This window comes from Adiantum capillus-veneris, chromosome 5, assembly GCF_014529385.1.
Source record: "Adiantum capillus-veneris isolate H3 chromosome 5, ASM1452938v2, whole genome shotgun sequence".
NCBI classification, from domain to species: domain Eukaryota; kingdom Viridiplantae; phylum Streptophyta; class Polypodiopsida; order Polypodiales; family Pteridaceae; genus Adiantum; species Adiantum capillus-veneris.
In genome coordinates this window covers 126670533-126679115 of record NC_140935.1, presented here as the reverse complement: position 1 = coordinate 126679115, position 8583 = coordinate 126670533, and the positions used below count along the sequence as shown (strand labels likewise).

General features: G+C 43.2%; 1 pseudogene; it reads right to left on the bottom strand.

Moving 5' to 3' along the window:
* Positions 1 to 1214: 1214 nt before the first annotated feature.
* LOC147458077 (large ribosomal subunit protein uL15y pseudogene) lies at positions 1215 to 1658 on the bottom strand (annotated as a pseudogene).
* Between the last annotated feature and the right edge of the window lie 6925 nt (positions 1659 to 8583).

Genomic DNA, 8583 nt, shown 5'->3' with positions numbered 1-8583 from the left:
GTGTCTCTATTTTTTTTGGAAAAGACTTTAGAAAGACATTTCCAAAACATCAGATACAAGCCCGTTCAAAAGACTCAAAATTCACTCAATGTCTATCCAACTGATGGCTTCAACCACAGTGGAAATGCTTGTAGCATGCATCTTCTAAGAGCTCTATGATAGAAGTCAAAATTCATGAGCCTTCTTCCTCTCTTGGCTTATGCACTAATTAGACACCTGTCTACTTCCTAACAGTAGGAACATTGGTACGCTGATTCTGGTTCTGCATATGCTCCTTGCATCTAAACCTCTGTGGTGGCTCTCAAACTCTTCTCGTTGTACACGATCTCACACAGACAACGTGAGTGAATGGCACATGAAACACAATACTGCATTTTGGCGTAAAGCTTGGGAAGTGTGTACCCATCATAAAGGTAAGAATCTTGCATATCTCGCACAACAGCTTGTTCAACAATGTTACTTACAAGAAACCACTTGACAACCTTGTCCTTGGGCACACATAGCCCACCATTGGAGCACTTGATGGGGTTGGTGTGGCCTCTTCCATGCTTGTTATATCCACCGTTATGGCACTTACCATCATGACTGCTTATGCTGCAACTACTTTTTCTTCCTCTTCGTCGTGGCCATCTCTCTCTCTCTCTCTCTCTCTCTCTCTCTCTCTCTCTCTCTCTCTCTCTCTCTCTCTCTCTCTCTCTCTCTCTCTCTCTCTCTCTCTCTCTCTTTTATATAAAGGGAAAGTAGGCTACATTCAATCGTCGCTAGGCTTACCGTCTCTAAATTGTTCCCATGAGGTCACTTGATACACCTTTACTACAGACTGTCTCTTGACCTGGAGATGCCCCCATTAGCGCTTTGCAATAGTATTTTAGCCTTCATGACAGAAACGGCCTTGAGTATAGAGGCAGTCACGGTGTTGATACTGACGGTGCTTCTCATGTTCATCGCTATGTCCCTGGCGACATGGTCTTCTTCATCGTCGCAATCCGCCACACAGGCATCAGCGGGGGAGGGTGAGTTGGAGTATGAGCCTCTATATCGTAGGATGCCCTTTTCTCCATCAATGTTACAAACTGAGAATTCTACTGTAGCCTTATTGAGGAGGCGGATTTTCTGGCGTAGCAAGATCCCTGTGAAAGGGGACATCTCTGCAAATCCTTATACAAAAATCCTTTACAACTAAATTGAGAAGCAAAAAAAGCATTGTCATCCGCCTACACGTTAATAGAAGGGAAGATTTGACCACCAGCCTCTTTGATCTTCTTCTCCGCCGCAATCTTAGAGAAGAAATTGGCTTTAACGACCAGAGGAGTGGGGGGAGCATTGCCTTTACCTAGCACCTTGAAGTACCCGAATGGTGTGACATCCAACAAGGGCCCCTTTCGTTCCGGAGCAGATTTCGTAGAGTCGGGCAAAAGCGAGAAGAGATGACCCACATTCACAATGGGACAGTGGAACTTGTTCATTGTCTTGTGGAAGTAGCGCATACCTACCTTCCCAAAGTACCTAGGGTGATATTTCTCGAACCGAATGCGATGGTGGTGCATACCTCCTGCATTACCACGACCTCCGGGATGCTTTTTGTGCTTGCCAATCCTTCCATGGCCTGCACTGATGTGACCTCTCTTCTTCCTGTTCTTCTTCAACCTAGTCATCATGGCAGCCTTTCGACTCTCGAACCGCCACTTGGCTGAGTTCTTTGTTGCTGTTGTGGGCCAGTGTACTGAGGACGAGCATGTTGAGCACCTGGATATTGCATCTGAGGTAGCTGGGTGCCATGATATTGAGACTGAGCATGCTGGCCAACACACTCGGATACTGTGATTGAACACCTGAAAATTGTGGTTTCAATAGCGGGACCCCAAGATAATGTGGTTGTGCTTTCTCGGGAAGTGTAAATCGTGGTTGTCCCTGTTGCACACCTGGATATTGCGACTGAACAGGCATATAGTATGGGGCACTCTGCATGGGATTGATTCCTCCATAGATAACAAGTGAGTATTGACCAACTTGCTCTCTAGCATAGGAAGTCTCTCTCTCTCTCTCTCTCTCTCACACACACACACACACACACACACACACACACACACACACACACAACTCAACTCTTTCAAGGAGCACGCACCGGTGCACGCTCCTTGAAAGAGTTGAGTTTTGAGAGAGAGACGAGTGAGTAGTCACCTTAATATCGGTTAAAAGCAAGGGGAAAAGGAGAAATTCCCCCCCAAAAATAGAGAAAAATAGTCGAAAAGACGGGTGAGCAGTCAGCTTAATATCGTGCCATTCTCAATTTCCAAAATAGTCGGTTAAAAGCAAGGGGAAAAGGAGAAATTCCACCCCCAAAATAGTCACGGTCATATTCTCGAGAATGTGCACACATACTCCTCGATGCTATGTGGATGCAGCGACACTCGCGTCCTCCTCCTTCCTTCAAGGTCGGGGGGACTGAAGATCCTAGCCATCAAATCAGTGCAAATTGTGGAATCTAACCAACCGTTTGTCACAGATGTCTGACAAGTTAGCACGTGCAAAGCTCTTGCCATTCCACTAATCAGGTTGGTCCAGTTCAGCAGTGGGAATGCGCTCAACTGCCGACACATCAGTGCTCGTAATCCCCTCAATTTACTCATTGTCACCCATTCCAATGGATTGTCTCCTCCAATCATTGCCCATTATGATTGCCAGTCATTGCATGACTGATCCGCAATTCAAGAGCAATCAGGGACTGCAGAATCGGATAGATGGTGCACAATCAAGACTCAATGGGTTCTTGAGGCAAATTTGCACTAGATGCCAGGGTTGTACACTGTTGACTAATCAACCCAGTACGTTAGTGTTGGCCCCCCTCCCCCCGACGCTTGAATGCCGGGAATGGTCGCCTACTGACCATTCCCAACATAATCACGGCACCTGGCCTCCGTCGGTTGCCCATGATTAATGGGAATGGTCAGTAGGAGACCATTCCCTACACCTGCTTCAACCTGTCCTTGAGAGTGAGAAGATGGGCGCCATAGACTACCTTTTGTTGTTCTATTTCAGGCTCTTCACCTTCCAAAGGCCCATTTTTGTCTAAATGCTCCCTTTTTCATCTAAATGCTTATGGTAGCTTATATATGTTCTTTTAAAATAATTGAGAAAATGGACCAAAGAGGACATGCCCCCACCTTCTCTGGCTCACACCATACCTCGCAGGCACTAGCATCAATTGAGTGAGCAGGACTGCCATAGCTATGCTTGGACCGTGTAGCTATAACTTTTACATGTTGTATCTTACAATCTTCTTAGTAGAAATTTTTCATCTCCCTCATAGATATAATCTCACTCTTGTCGTCCTCTGTATGTAAAATCAAACTTGCCTTCTCCAACATTGCATCAATGTGTTCTCAAGTTCCATCAATGGAGCATCTATTACCCAACAGATCAGTCACTCATCCAATGACATTTGCTGGCTAGAGACCTACCCTGTGCTTTGGCCTCACCTACACTCTCACTTTGCTCACTCTATCGTGGCATCAATATCTCGACTTTCATAGTTGGCCAATTTTTCTACTTCACATTGTGCAGAGTCTTTGAGAGGTCTCAACGCCTCCAAAAATATCCAATAAGGTTAACTTGGAACACGTTCAACCTTCCATATGCTTCACGATCCTCAAATTCTTCACAGTTTTACGAATTGTTTACTTTTCATCTTACATGTAACATTTAATGGCCTAATAACTTATGTGTAGCGGAAATTAGCATGAACATAGTGGGCATTTCATTAGAATAGATTCCTAATGAGAATTACAAGAGTGCTTGGGTGGAGAGAGCAACAAAAAGCATAACACCTAGTTAGATAGCATCGACAATACTTTCAAAAGAGAGAGAAATTAAGCTATTGACAACAGCTGAGGACCGTATTTTCATGGAGCCGGTCCCCCCTCCAAAAGGCTTTGTATTATGGTTTCTCCCATCAAGAGAGACATTGTACAATACAATTCTTTGTGTTCCTTCAAGACTAGCTAGTGCAATGAAGATGGAAACTTCATGCACTAGGCAAAACACTAAACAAACACAACTTGAATTATCCCCGTTCTCAGACCCAAGACCTCACACACCTTCGAAGATGGTGAGAGATAGCAGGGTATGAGAGTAGATTGAGAGGAAGAAGGAGTATCTTACGAGAAAGATGTACATCTCCTCACATAATCACTCATATGTAGCATAGCTTATCTTAGTAATTAGCTTGGTAGAGGAGATGAGCATGCATTGAAGCTTGGCTCTTGGTTGGATTTGCATCCACATGCCAAGAGAGTGTTGATGTAGGCTTCTATCTCACAAGCTTGGAGTAGGTGATGAGTTCTCCATTAAAGCTTGGGAAGAGATAGTCTTCTCTTTCTTCACACATGAGCTTGTGTGAGTGTGTGTGTGATAATGCCTTGCAAAAATCAGCCCCCTCTCTCTCTTGGACGAGCCCTCTTGCTAATTGCTCTTGCTGAAGCCTCATTGGCCCTCCCCAAGTCAAGCCAATTACAATTAAGCAGCATAAGTGATAGCCTTCTGACATGTGTCCCCCTTTCCCCTTTTGTGAGAGCTTTAGGTAATTAAATAATTAAACTAAACTCTCATTGGACCCCTTTGCCTCCTGGCCAATAGGAATCAGGCAAGCCATGGGGCTCCTGAATGCTCATTGGACCCCTTGGGAGACTGCCCAATAGTCTTCTAGGAGACTTAATTCTCATTGGTTTCTTTTATTAAATGTTTTTAAATTAATTAAACTAGATTTACTCTAGCTTAATTCTCATTGGTCCACTTCAAGGGTCATCCAATAGAAATTGGGCACACCTTGTGGGCATCTGGCCTAGGGAGCTGACATGTGTCCCTCATTCCCTTTGTGTAAAGGGAGCCTGTGTGTGTGTGTGTGGCTTTCTCTCTCATCCCCTACCTTTAGGGCTCACCCCCTCCCATGTAGGGATGTGCAAAGACTTTTAGGGCACACACAAAGCATCCAATTTTCCCTAGGGTTGACCTTTGGACACAACCTTTGAATTCTGGAACCTTAGCATTTTGGAAGTCTTAATGGGCTGAACCTTAGGGTCTTTTTAGCCCATTGTTGCACATGGCTCTTTTGCAGATGGCCGCCCCTTTGGATCTCTATTTTCCCTGCTTTGGATCCCTACTGTGGCCGGTCTACTAGCTTAACCAATATTCTAGCTTTTTCTCCCCTGGCCTTCCCCACATTAAATGATCAGTTTAATATGAGAAAATCATTTAGGAGAATTAGATATTGATTATTATGACATTACCTCTCTCTTGAAATCATAGTCGTCCTCGACTATGGTGTAGAGAAGATAAAGCATGTTCATGAGTCCTTTTCTTAGCGGGTAGAGGATCCCTATGTTACCCTACGACATCATTCCACAATGGATGACTAGTCCATTTGGCGCTTGAGAGCCTGAGGCTGCCGCAAGCATGTCTGCACATTAGTCCTATCAGTCTTCCATAGTAGAGTGACAAGCTCTACTTGGTGTTTGGGAGACGTCGTCTCCGCAAACTTGATCTAAGCATGCATACTACTTCATTTTTGTGCACAAATAAAGAAAAAGAGAGTCTTATAAGACAAAAATTTTGTTCATTTTTAACATTTTGTACATTTGCTTACTCTTGGGAAGCATTGTAAGCATTGACAAGGTTTAGGTTATCCTTTAATTGTATGCCTTGCATCCATCTAGCATCTTCAAAAGGATAATTCTTAAACTTAATAAGATATCGTCGGATAGTCTTACCGCCTCTTAGTACCTTGTCTTCATGTCGGAGGATGGACTCGGGCTGCAACACCTCTTCTTGGTCCTCGATCTCCAGTGGGTCTTCAATAGTTGGTTCTTGAGGTGGCTCTCCTTTGTAAGGCTTTAATAGGCTCACATGAAAAGCATTGTGTATGAGCCAATGATTGGGAAACTTGAGTTGATAGGCCATCTCATTGATTGGCCTAAGAATCTGAAAGGGACCATAGTACCTTTTTGCTAGTTTAGCATAGTACTTTTGGTGACCGGTAGGATTCTTGCCCGTTGTGTGCCTTAATCGAGCCTTGGGAAACTTTAACCAGACCAAATCGTTTTCTTTAAAGGCTTGGGCTCTTCTGTGCTTGTCAGCAGCAGCCTTTTGCCTTTGCTGTGAGATAGAGATAGCATCCTTAATCTTTTGAAAAGATTCTTGTAGGTCTCGGCTATTCTCATCTGCAGCGAAGATCTTCCCATGTACCTTAAGTAGCAAGGGACTTTTTGATCTTCTCTCAATTACCTCGAAAGGTGCTTTTCCCGCGGAAGTATGTACAGTGTTATTGTAAGCATACTCCACTAAGGGTAAGTACTTCTCCCATTGGGATCTTTGATCTACTTCCGTTACATAGGCTTTTAGTAGATCGAGAATGGTTATGTTAGCTATTTCACTTTGGCCATCAGTTTGTGGATGATAGGCCGAAGAGAAGTTTAGCCTTGTTCCTAAATTCTCAAAGAGACCCTTCCAGAAATTACTGGTCATTCTAGGATCTCTATCCGACACTATGGACATGGGCAAGCCATGGTACTTGAAAATTTGTGAAATAAAGAGGGTTGCCATTTGATGGGCTTTCATAGTCTTTTTGACAGGTATAAAATGAGCTTGTTTACTAAACCTGTCTACTATCGTCCATATTCCCGTATTCCCATGGATAGACTTAGGCAATCCAAAGATAAAATCCATGGATATGCTCTCCCATGGTGAATTAGGGATTGGCAAGGGTTGAAGCAATCCAAGTTGCTTCCCTCTATCAAATTTTGTCTTTTGGCATACCACACATTTGGAAACATACTCTTGTATGTTCACTTTCATGGTAGGCCAATAGAAATATGTTTCAATTCCCTTTAAGGTAGACTGAACCCCTCTATGCCCCGCATAAGGTGGAGCATGAGATTCATACATTACTTTCTCACGTAGTGAGTTAGTAACGCATAGTCTATTGCCATAGAGAAGATAACCATCTTGTAAAGTAAATGGTTCTTCTTTCTTCCCTAATGCAAGGGCTGAAATCACATCTCTAAAATCGGGATCAATAGCATACTCATCTATCATTGAAGATAGATCATTGTGAGTTGCTATGGAAACCGCATTCACTCTCGGCCGTCTTGAGAGTGCATCAGCTACTTGATTATGCTTGCCAGCAATGTGAGCAATATGAAAATGAAATTGCGAAAGGAAATTTGCCCACCTCATTTGTTTGTCGGAGAGCTTGGTCTGCGTCATGAAGTACTTAAGACTTTGGTCATCCGTTTGCAGAATGAAAGGAGTCCCCAATAAATAGTGCTTCCATGAGTCTAAGGCATGTAGAACTGCAAGGAGTTCCTTTTGGTATATGCCTAGAGCTTGCTCAACAGGGTCGAGCCTTCGACTCTCATAGCCTATGGCGTGCCCTTCTTGGAGCAAAACAGCTCCAAGGCAATCACCACAAGCATCGCATTGGACCTCAAATGGTTTTGAGAGATCTGGTAGTATAAGCACAGGTTGAGAGATAAGCTTTTCTTTAAGCTTTTCGAAAGCATTGTTCTCCTTAGCAGACCATGTATACCTAACGCTTTTCTTTGTTAGGTCATGTAATGGTCCCGCAATTTGTGAGAACTTTTCTATGAAGCGTCTATAGTATGCACACATGCCTATGAAGCTTCTTAGTTCATGAAGATTCCTTGGTTTAGGCCATCCTTTTATTACCTCTAACTTGGATGGATCCATTTGGATGCCATCTTGAGAGATAATGTGACCTAAATACTGAATCTCTTGCAAGAAAAATTCACTTTTCTTTCGATTAACATAAAGTTTATTCTCTCTTAAAACTTGAAATATTACCTGGAGGTGTTGCTTGTGTTCCTCCAATGAATTAGAGTAGATGATAATATCATCCAAGAACACTCCAGTGAAGGTTCGATGAGGCCTGAACAGCTTCTCCATCAAGCGGTTGAATGTGGCTGGTGCATTGGTCGAGCCAAAAGGCATGACAATGTATTCGTAAAGACCAAATGTAGTACGAAATGCGGTCTTTAAAATGTCTTGATCAACTATCCTTATTTGATGATAGCCACTTTTTAGGTCAATCCTACTGAAGTAGGTCGATCCTTGTAGCTTATCAAATAGGTCTTCTACCCGTGGAACGGGAAACCTATTTTTGATAGTGATCCTATTTAGTGCTCTATAGTCGACACACATACGATATGTGTTGTCTTTCTTTTGCACTAATAGCACAGGTGAGCAAAATGGAGATGAGCTTGGCCTAACCATACCCTTCTCAACTAGCTCATGCACTTGCCGCATAATCTCCTCTTGTTGAGCTTGAGAAACTCTATAAGGAGGTTTATTAGGCGGTGAACTTCCTGGAAGAAGTTCAATTGCATGGTCATCATTACCTCGTTTAGGAGGTAGCTCACAAGGGATGTCGTCAATAAAAAAATCTTGAAACCCCTTGAGAAAATTGGATAACTCTAATTCCTTTTGGTTGCTTTTATTTTCTTTTGCTAAAGCATTAGGTTCATTTTGAGAGTCTTTAACAAAAATCATGTACACGGAAATAGAGCTCTT